This window comes from Benincasa hispida, chromosome 8 (assembly GCF_009727055.1).
Source record: "Benincasa hispida cultivar B227 chromosome 8, ASM972705v1, whole genome shotgun sequence".
Taxonomy (NCBI): domain Eukaryota; kingdom Viridiplantae; phylum Streptophyta; class Magnoliopsida; order Cucurbitales; family Cucurbitaceae; genus Benincasa; species Benincasa hispida.
In genome coordinates this window covers 51,548,549-51,560,160 of record NC_052356.1, presented here as the reverse complement: position 1 = coordinate 51,560,160, position 11,612 = coordinate 51,548,549, and the positions used below count along the sequence as shown (strand labels likewise).

Here is an 11,612-nt window from a genome sequence, read left to right as displayed (position 1 = left end):
TTTCTCATTTGAGAATTATTGGATGTGCATTATATGTTCCAATTGCTCCACTACAATATACTAAGATTAGTCCTCAAAGGAGGTTAGAAATATATATTGGATATGATTCCCCATCAATTATCAAATATCTTGAACCCCTAACGGGTGATGTATTTACTGCATGATTTACTAATTGTCATTTTAATGAGACAAAATTTTCAACATTAGGTGGAGGAATTAAGATGTTAGATAAAGAAATTACATGGAATGCATCGTTATTGTCTTATTTAGATCCCCGTATAGATCAATGTGAACTTGAAGTTCAGAAGATAACTCATTTTCAAAATATAGCAAATCAGTTACCAAATGCATTTATAGATGCAAAGAAAGTAACTAAGTCACATATACCAGTTTCAAATGTTCAATAAAAAATTGATATCCCAAGACAATGAGTCTGGAACAATGTAGGAGCATGGTAGACCAGTGGGTTCCAAAGATAAAAGTCCTCAAAAAAGAAAAATAATTAATAGTCAAGAAGAAATTCATGACATGATTAATGAGGAGGGTGGAATACATAAAGATGATAATGAGATTTTGATAAACTATGTCATGACAGGAAAAAGATGCAACCGAACTCATGTAGTTATTGATAACATTTTTGCATATAATGTTGCTTTTGATTATATATCTAAAACTAATGATTTTGAACCAAAATCTATTGAAGAATGTCGACATAGAAAATATTAGCTTCAGTGGAAAGAAACAATCGAAGGAGAATTAAACTCACTTTCAGAAAGTCAGGTTTTTGGACCAATAATCTGCATACCAGAAGGTGCCAAATCTGTAGGATACAAATAGGTATTTGTGAGGAAAAGAAATGAAAATAATGAGTTCACTAGATATAAAGCAAGACTAGTTGCATAAGTTTTTTTTACAAAGACTTGGTATTGATTATGAGAAGATTAAGGGGATCGGATCCCATAGTGGAAGCATTTTATGAGAACACCTTACATCCTGCAATTTGATTTTTACATAAACAAATTCATTATACTAAAAAAAAAATATAAACATGTAAATTAGCATGTTTTGGGAAAAGATTAAAATCATTCTTACCTTTGTAGATTCCCAAGTTCCAAGAACGATCCTCTCGAAGTTCCAACAAATGGCTACTCCTACGATCTTGATCACAAACGATTTCTTGAACAATCTCGAACATAGCCATGAGAGTAACCTCGTTATTCTCTAGGATTCCAAAAGGATAGATGGTATCCACCTATTGAGAGAGGGAAAGAAGAAAAGGCGTTTGGAGATTACAGAGGATTCTCTTTGTGGCTTAAAATTTTGTTTTGCACAATAACACTTGTGTGTTGTGTATTGTCTGCTGGTCTTTATATAGAGAAGGGTCAAGCCCTTTTCCTATTTCCCTTTTTCCACAATTAATTAATTAATTAACACTTATTTAATTAATTTAGTACAATTAAATAACATTTATTAATTTAATTTTTACATTAATTAAGTGACTATTTAAATAATAAATCCAATTTAATGTATATATTTAACTATCATAAACATCATATGTATATGTGCAATACCTCTCTATTAATTAATTCTTTGCGAATCTAATTCGCTTGAATTAATTAATTGAATCTTATTCAAATATTGCTTTCCAATTTAATTTAAATTTTAGATCATATCCATAATCAATTATATATTAATCACATTAATATATAGTTTCCTCAAATTAATTTGAACAATTCAAATCATCCCTCTTAAATATCCTCTAGTGAGCTAATAAGGGGATCTGGTGGACCTGTAAATCAAAAGCTCCAACGATATGAGATTAATTGGCTAAACTCATTGACCAAGTTAATTAATATTCGTTAACTGTGGGTACACTCCACTAAAGACTCACAACTACACTCTTCTCACTACAGATATATTTCTATGTCCACGAATATAGAACAAGTTAGTCCTTCACGAGTATTCGAAACTCCAACTAGGTAAAATTGCCATTTTACCCTTGGATTACCCTTGACTTCTTAAGTAACAATGCTCCTCTAATGAACAACTTGTTTATGGTCCAACCAATAAACATAAACCCCTCTCGGGATAATGAGAGGGTAAGGGTCCTTTGTTCAAGTCCCAGAGACACCACTTAAAGAAACACTCATCTACTTACCCCTAAGATGGGAATGAGTGAATTTCATCTTGTATTATTATGTTCTCAGCTCCCCACTCAGTCTTCTCAAAATGGTAGGCATATTGGATTGGTGAACTAGCCACCCTAACCCATACAAATCAAAGGGAAATCCCTTGTGAACAGGAGTTCATAATATATTTAGAATTAAGGCTAAGTTTCCTAGGACATCCTTTTGAAATAGGAATCTAGCTAGTTAACAGTATTACATCTAGTGGTTACTATTTCGCGGTCTGGTCTTATGCAAACTCATTGCATAGGATACCCCAACTCGCATATCAACTACACGAACGCATTGGATCATTACGTTTGTATCAAATACAAAGTAGGTTGTATCCATAATGTTACCAAGATAAGGTACCCAACCTTATTCCTATACTATAGATACTTTAGGCTGTATCTTGAACATTGATCCTTGTATGTCTCCAGATATAGTTCAAGACTCGTAAGCCAGTCTTAGATGTTGGTTTATTGGATTTAGGGTTATTAAGACAAAATAGACAAACAACATAAACAATAACATTTATTGAATTAACATCTATGACTCTTTATTGATGATGATCAATTAATAACATTTACTATCAACGAGTTTTAGGGTATAAAACCCAATAGAGACATATTATCTGGTGGTGGGCGCAATTATGCTAAGATATTTAATTGGTCTGATTGTGTATGAAAGTCTGGATATGCATCTTATGAATGTAGTTACAACATATTTATATGGATCTCTTGATAATGATATTTATATGAGAATCCTAGAAGGTTTAAGGTATATGGAACATATAAATCAAATTCTCAAGAATTGTATTCAATAAAGTTACAGAGATTGCTATATGGATTGAAACAATCGGGACGAATGTGGTACAATCACCTGAGTGGATATTTGTTGAAAGAAGGATTAAAACAATCCAATATGTCCATGTGTGTTTTTATAAACATAGTCAGAATTTGCTATTATAACTATATATGTTGATGACTTAAATATAATTGGGACTTCTAAAGACCTTTCAAAGGCAATAGAATATCTTAAGAAAAAATTTGAGATGAAAGGTCTCGGAAAAATAAAATTTTATTTTGGTTTAAAAATTGAGCATTTAGCAGAAGAGATATTTGTTCATCAATCAGCTTAAAGGAAAAGTTTTGAAAAAATTTTATATGGACAAAACACATCAATTGAACATTTCAATGGAAGTTCGTTTACTAGATGTGAAGAAAGATATATTTCGACCTTGAGATGATAATGAAGAACTTCTTGGTCCTAAAATACCATATCTTAGTACAATTGGTGCACTTATGTATCTTGCTAATAATACAAGATAAGATATTGCATTTTCAGTAAATTTATTAGCAAGATATAGTTCTTCTCCAACAAAAAGATATTGGAATGGAATTAAGCATATACTCTATTATCTCCGAGGAACGATCGACATGGGTTTGTTTTATTCAAATAAATCGAAATTTGATCTATTTGGTTATGTAGATTCTGGATATTTATCTGATCCACACAAAGCTAAATCTCAAATAGGTTATCTGTTCACATGTGAAGGAACTACTATATTATGATGATTGGTGAAACAGACCATAACAGGCACGTCCTCAAATCATGCTGAAATTCTTGTAATTCACGAGGATAGTCGAGAATGTATATGGCTAAGATCAATGACTCATCACATTCGTGGTACATATGTCTTATCTTCCAATAAAAATCTTCCAACGATATTATATGAAGACAACACAGCATGCATATCTCAAATCAAAGGAGACTATATTAAAAGAGATAGAATAAAACATATTTCACTGAAGCTTTTCTACATTCTTGATCTTGAAGAAATTGATGACATCATTATACAACAAATTTGTTCGAAAGATAACCTGGCAGACTTATTTATAAAGATATTACTTACTGTAATCTTTGAAAAACTGGTGAATATTGGAATATGGCGACTCAAAGATCTCAAGTGATGTTTCCATGAGGGGGAATAAATATACTTTTTAAGAGTATTAGATTATATGAAATATGTACTCTTTTTCCTTCACTAGGACTTTTTTTCCTAGTAAGGTTTTAACGAGATATATTTCATATATAAGGGGTATATAACGGGGAGTATTATAAATATGCTAAATTAGATCTAATGTGGATATCCATTATTAGTGTCCAATGGCCAATTTCACTTATCCATTACCCAATGTGTTGTCCATATGTCTCAAGATTACGCATTATTACTGTCCTTGTAATTGGTCCTACTTACCAAATTGCCTATAAATAGTGGCATTTGGTGGGTTTTGAAAGACCACACACATATTGATGATCGATCCAAAAAGATTGGAGAAAGTGGAGAAATCCATTATTTGTTATTTTATTTAATTTTTGTTATTTATTTATTTTATTTTATTATATTTATTTATTATATATTAATATTATATTATATTTTCTCCATATCTGTGTTGTCGTCATACACGTTGTGCTTCTCAAATTCACAATAGGTAATATATTTATTATCTTTTTTCTTTTGGAAATTTTTTTAAGCATTTTTTCTTTTGGAGTTCATTATCTTATTTAAACATGTTTTAATTGTTTTCCAGGTTTATATCTTACACAAATCTTATCTAATTATTCAACGCATCTCCTCCACTAATGAGTGTGTAAATGGTTCGCCTAATTAAAAACTGAAGTGATATTGACTATCTTGTCCAGAATGAGTCCCACAATTATTGAATAACAAAGCATAATAGTTCATTTGTGTGGTGAAATTAGACAAATTTTAAATTTAATTAATTTCAAAACCCTCAGTTGTAAATTTTCAACAGCTAAAATGAATGAAATTGAAATCAAAATTGATTAGGGACGAGACGATAGAAAAAAAAAAATGGTCACAATAGTCTATTGGAGTTTGTGCCCGATGAAATTAATGTTAAGATTAAACGTTGTGAATAATATATCACTATCAAACTTTACATAATGACTCTAGCGACTTGAGTAAATTCCCTAAAATATCAAAAAGATCTATAAAATAATTCTTCAAGAAAATACGTCATCATAGGTAAGCAAAAATCTTCACTAAACTTGTACCTAATTCTATATTCATACATAGTATCAATTCATACACATAACTCTACAAACCAACTAAATTTTTCTTTGGTAAAAATATTTAATTAATAACAATATAAAATGTAAGAAATTAAAAATTCAAATGTGAAATTTGAAAGGAAATTAAAAATAAAAAAAAAAATAAAATTGGTGGGTTGTTAGAGAGAGAGTGTTATACGTGGAGAAGAAAATTAAGGTTTAGTTTGGGGTAGTTGTAGCTTTTGAAATAAATGCCGACAATTGTGCTCCTAGAAAGAAATAAATTGGTGTTGGACAAATTTCAACTTAAACTTGAAAAAGTAGGTTATAGTATTTGTAAATAAATATACAAAATGTTATTTTAGATATAACAACTCAAATAGACTTCTAAATAATTTTTCTATTTTTTTATAATTGTTTGGAAAAATATACTTTGTTTGTCATAGATCATCTTTATTTTTTTTTAAAAAAAAAATCAATATGATATATTTTTTAAAAAAAAAAATTGATGCATTTAATTCATAAAAATCATAAAATAGATTTGATTAGGTAAGAAATAGATATATATATAAAATAAATCTTATTTTTAAAGTATAAAATTAAAAATTAAATATCCATTAAAAATCCTACGATTTTAGGAGAATCTAAAACTTAATAGGATAATTTTCTTAAACATGTTTTATAAATTATTTTGCATTTTACCCAACGCAAAAAGCTATTACCATTTTTCTATAATAATTTGTATCTTTCCAAAAGCATTCGCAAATGTACGCTTAATAATAGTAATAGTAATTAAACACAAAAAGAAGGAGAAATATATCTAAGAGGAGAAATCGTGGGAGAAGAAAAATTGAGCCTTCAAACCATAATTAGAACTTTATGTTTAGAAATTTGGTGTGTGCCATACCTTAGCTTGGTGGAGTTATTGAAGCTTTGTGAGGAACTTTAATGGTGTTATTTCATTTTTTTTTCCTTTTAAGAAAAGTGAGGAGTAGGTTTGTTTATACAAAGAATTGAGTTTGGAGCCTAAGTGATTAAATTTCTCTGTAACATTTTTGTTAATCATAAGAGTTAGAGAGAGATTTGAAGCCTTGTTTGGGTTTTACTGGAAGTGTAAGTGTAAGTGTATTGGAGTAAGTGAGTTTTCTTTGTTTCCAATTTATGAATTACTATGGGTTTGTTCCTAAATCATGGAGATTTTGCCTTCCATTTAGGGGAAAAAAAGCAGAGCTTGAAGCCAGGGCCAGTGATGGAGGTTGTGTCCATAGAGAAAGAAGGGAAAGAGAGAGAAGTTGAAAGGAAGAAAATGATTGATTTGGGAAGGTGGTACAACAAAAGGAAAGGGTGATATTAACGAGAGAACGTGGGTGAACAACCTCAACGTTAAGGGTGTGCTTTGGGAAAATACATATATATATATATATATATATAATTATTTTGTTGCTAAAAGTAAATGGTGAACTTGAATATAGGAGAGAGGAGACGGGAGAGAGAAGAGCGGTTCAAATTAGAATTAAAGGAGTGTTTAGCTCACCAATATGAGTTGAGTTGAGTTTATATAATATATCAATTCATTGTTTGGTCCACCAACTTTAAATGTTTGTGGAGTTTGTTGAAATGTAAACTTGATTTTGGGTTAAAAGTAATTGGGCCTAGCCCAAACAAAAGCCTAAGTTTTAGAAATATCAAACATTAGAATATTCTAGAGAAATTACATGTAGGAAATATTAGAACATTTTGTAGGATTATTTAGAAAGTATGAGAAAAGTAAGTAATCATAGAGAATAGTCTAGATAAACATTTGTAACCATTAGATCATGAATGTGTTGGCAAAATCCTAGCCATAGATTTAGGTGAGCCAACTAGTATAAATAGGATGTATGTCTTAACATTTGTATCAAGCCAAAAAATTAGAAATGCTCAATAACACAAGTAGCCTCTTTCTCAATTCTCTCTTCACATTTCCTCCAACCTCCAAAATTTCTTTCCAACAAAGTGTATTAGAGCCTAAAGACTCTTTTCAAAAAGATGGCAAGCAATAGCATGGTTCCATTCCAAGTTCCTATGCTCAACAAGAGCAATTATGATAATTGGAGTTTCAAGATGAAGGCTCTCCTTGGCTCACAAGATGTGTGGGAGATCGTAGAGAAAGGATACATCAAATCGGGGAATGATGGTGGTCTTTCTCAAGCACAAAGGGATAGTTAGAGAGACTCAAGAAAGAGTGACAAGAAGGCTTTCTATTTAATCTATCAAGGATTAGATGATGATCCTTTTGAAAAGACTTTGGAAGGAAAAATGGCAAAAGAAGCATGGGAGAAGCTTTAAACATCATACAAAGGAGTGGATCCAGTTAAAAAGGTACGTCTTCAAACTTTAAAAGCTGAGTTTGAAACTTTGCATATGAAAAAAGGGGAACCTATCTCGGACTCTTTTTCTAGAGTCTTAACTATCACCAATCAACTTAAAAGAAATGGTACAAATATTGATGATGTTAAAATCATGGAGAAAATATTAAGATCATTAGATCCAAAATTTGAACATATTATCGCCATAATCGAAGAGACAAAAGACTTGGAGGTCATGACCATTGAGCAACTCATGGGTTCGTTACAAGCATATGAAGAAAAGAAAAAGAAGAAGGAAGGAATCATCGATCAATTGCTCAAGTTGCGAATTGATTCGACTAGTGGAGCAATTAGTTCGAATAATAGAAGTGAACAAGAACGAGAACATGGTGGGCATCGAGGATGAGGAAAAGGTCATGGACAAGGACAAGGATGTGGTTGGAGGCTCTATGAAGACAACAATAATAACTCCCAAAGAGGATCAAGAAACTCAACAAAAGATTGTGGACAAGGCAACTCAAGATCAAGGTATGATAAATCAAACATTAAATGTTATAATTGTCAGAATTTTGGGCATTATGCATCCAAATGCAGAGCTCCCAAAAGCAATAAAGTTGAAGAGAAAGTGAACTACATTAGAAAGAAGTCAAGAATGTGGCACTTTATTAATGGCTTACACGAATGATGTATGGAACAAAAATAATGCATGGTACCTGGACACTAGGGCAAACAACCATATGTGTGGAGAAAGAAGCATGTTCGTGGAACTTGATGAATTAGTGAGTGGCAATGTAGCCTTTGGAGATGAATTCAAGGTATAAGTAAAAAGAAGAGGTAACATTCTCATCTGATTGAAGAATGGTGATCACCAATTTATTTAAATGATTATTACGTGCCAAATATGAAGAGTAATATCTTGAGCCTAGGCCAACTCCTAGAGAAAGGATATGACATTCGATTAAAAGACAATAACCTTTTTATAAGAGATAATGCAAGTAATTTGATTACTAAGGTACTAATGACCAAAAATAGAATGTTTATACTTAACATTCAAAATGACGTCGCAAAATGCCTCAAGATCTGTTACAAAGATGCATCTTGGCTTTGGCATCGATGCATCTTTGATACGAGCATCTCAATTTTGAGGGATTAGAGTCACTCTCCAAGAAGAGCATGGTGAGAGGGCTGCCTTCCATAAGCCGTTTTGATCAAGTGTGCGAAGGATGTCTACTTGGTAAACAGTTCAAGAAAAGTTTCCCAAAGGAGTCAAACTCAAGAGATCAAAGGTCTTTGGAACTCATACATACAGATGTGTGTGGACAGATTAAGCCAAGCTCACTTGGTAAGATTAACTATTTCCTTCTCTTCATTGATGTTCTTCCGAGAAAAACATGGGTATATTTCTTAAAGCATAAATCAGAGGTATTCGAGAACTTCAAGAAGTTTAAATCCCTTGTTGAGAAATAAAGTGGTCTGGTGATCAAGGCCATGAGATCTGATCATGGAGAAGAATTCACATCAAATGAATTCCAAAAATATTGTGAAGATCACGGAATTCATCAACCCTTGACCGTGCTGAGATCCCCTCAACAAAATAGAGTGATAGAAAGAAGGAACGAAACAATTTTGAACAGAGCAAGAAGTATGCTTAAAAGCAAAAAACTACCAAAGGAGTTTTGGGCAGAAGCAGTAGCATGTATAGTCTACCTATCTAACCGATCTCCAACAATAAGTATATCTAGAAAAATGCCACAAGAAGCATGGAGTGGAAGGAAACCTGGGATTTCCCATCTCAGAGTCTTTGGAAGCATTGCTCATGTGCATATAGTAGATGAAAAGAGAAACAAGTTGGATGAAAAAACTGAGAAATACATCTTCATCGGTTATGACTCAATTACCAAAGGCTACAAGCTCTGCAATCTAAATACAGGAAAGACAATCCTGAGTCGAAATGTAATATTTAATGAAGAAGGAGAATGGGATTAGGGAAAGCATGATGAAGACTACAACTTCTTGCCCTAATTCGAAGAAAGTTACATGGAGCAAAAAAGTACAGTGCAAACAAGAGGGGAGCCTTCTATGCATCAACTTCTCCAACTTCAAGTTCTCAAGAGGATGGAAGCTCAATCTTAAGTGTTCAATGCTTCAGAAGATTACAAGAAATTTATAAGGTAATTGAAAATCAAGATAGTCTTCTTTGTTTTGTCTTTTTGTCGATTAAAGGGAAGAATAAAATATAAAAAAAAGGAAGAAACAAAAACTGAGAAAGAAAATAAAATGAAAAATGAAAAAATGAGGGAAGAACCAAAAATCGAAGAAGAGAAAGAAAATAAAATGACTAAAAAAAAGTGTACTACAAGATAAGACAAGAGAGTGCGAAATTAGAAATTAAAAAAAAAATCAAGATTGACTAGTCAACTCATCCATATTTGCAAATATTTTAAAGATGTATATTTTTAGATTTTTTTCTCTTATTCTACTATGTATTACAAATAGCTTTTTAAATTAGGTGTGTGATTAATTTAATTGATATTGAATTATTATTTAATTAATTAAAATTAAATTAATTTCTCATTTTATTTCAAATTTAAGAATTTGAACTTATGATTTTGATTTTGATTAATTTTGAATTAATTGAGATTTACAAAAAAAACTGAAACTGAGAAAGTGGAAAACATCCCAATTTTGACAAAAAGAAGGTGTTTCCTCCTTAAATCACCACTTAGCCAATTATCTTCATGATCTGAGTTGAATAAAACTCTTCATTTTGATAGAAGGTGTAAGGTTTTTTGCTATTGAAATTAGTTTCTGTAGAAAAGTTTATTCATCATCTTCAAATTTTTTTTCCTTCATAAATTTACTTCAATTTGAAGTTCCGCCACTCAAATTCAAGGCTAAGAATAGTAGAAAAGATCTCTGTAGTTCACTGTTGAATTGGAGCTGAAACCACGTGAAGAGCAGCTTGGAATTGGGGAAATTCATCTAAGGTATGTAGTTTAGAAACCCTCTTCTGAAGTTTCTATTTAAGCATGCTTTTAGATCTCAAATTAAATATAATTAGAGTGCTTATTGATTTTGTTTGCTTCCGTTACATGCTAGTAGATCCTAACAGTCATAGACTCGAAAACTAACTATAAGCTGCTATTGGGATGTCATGGATTCATGGAAATGGGGTCATAACATCAACACTACATCAATATTTCAAGTTCAATCAAAATGGGATTAGGAAATTTGAAGTAGACTCTAATCCATTTTCAGAAGCTAAGTCTCACTTCGTAGATGTGAAGTTTTATTTGAAGAGTGGGGGTGTTAGTGAGGCAATACATGTGGAGACTCTATTAATAAAAATATGGAGGTGAATCCAAGTCAAAATCACAAGCAGATGTAGGGAAAGAAATAGACGACAAGGCACGAGCCTCTGATCTTGCGCTATGTTCCTTTTATATGTCTCTACAGTCGAGTGCTTCACTAATCTCTTGTCTTCGACGCTCAAAATATAGTATTGTGCGATAAAATATTAGCCTAACCAAAGAAGTAATTGGTAATATTCTAGCACCTTTGAAAATAGCATTTATGCATTCAGGTGCATTGCTTGTCATCTACCCATAGCGGTACCCACTGTCATGTGATTGGGTCCATTTTTTCAAGTCAATATCAGAAAAATATTCAAGGCATTCAGGGTTCAATTGTTTCAATTCTTTCATGTACCTAATGAACTTGTGCCTTTGGTTTTGATTTCCTGCCTTAAACACTGAATCTTTTAGTTGCTTTGATTTATATTTCATAATATTGGCAACATGGCAAAGATAATATCGATGGTACGCTCTAGGTTCACTCCAACCAATTTTCTCATTATTAATTGTAGCAAGAATGCCCTTATGTCTATCAGAAATCAAGCAAATACCATCTATTTGGGTAACATATTCATGCAATGCCCATAAAAATCATGACCAACTAGACAAAATTTCACCTTCAACAATAGCAAAAGCAAGAGGAAATATATGCCCGTTTGTATCATAGA

General features: G+C 31.8%; 1 long non-coding RNA gene across 1 annotated transcript; it reads left to right on the top strand.

The window, feature by feature from the left end:
- The first annotated feature begins 10,194 nt into the window (after nucleotides 1–10,194).
- LOC120083730 lies at nucleotides 10,195–11,298 on the top strand. Its single transcript, XR_005483526.1, has 2 exons — nucleotides 10,195–10,578; nucleotides 10,694–11,298. It is a non-coding gene; the product is annotated as an uncharacterized LOC120083730 (long non-coding RNA).
- The last annotated feature ends 314 nt before the right edge of the window (nucleotides 11,299–11,612 follow it).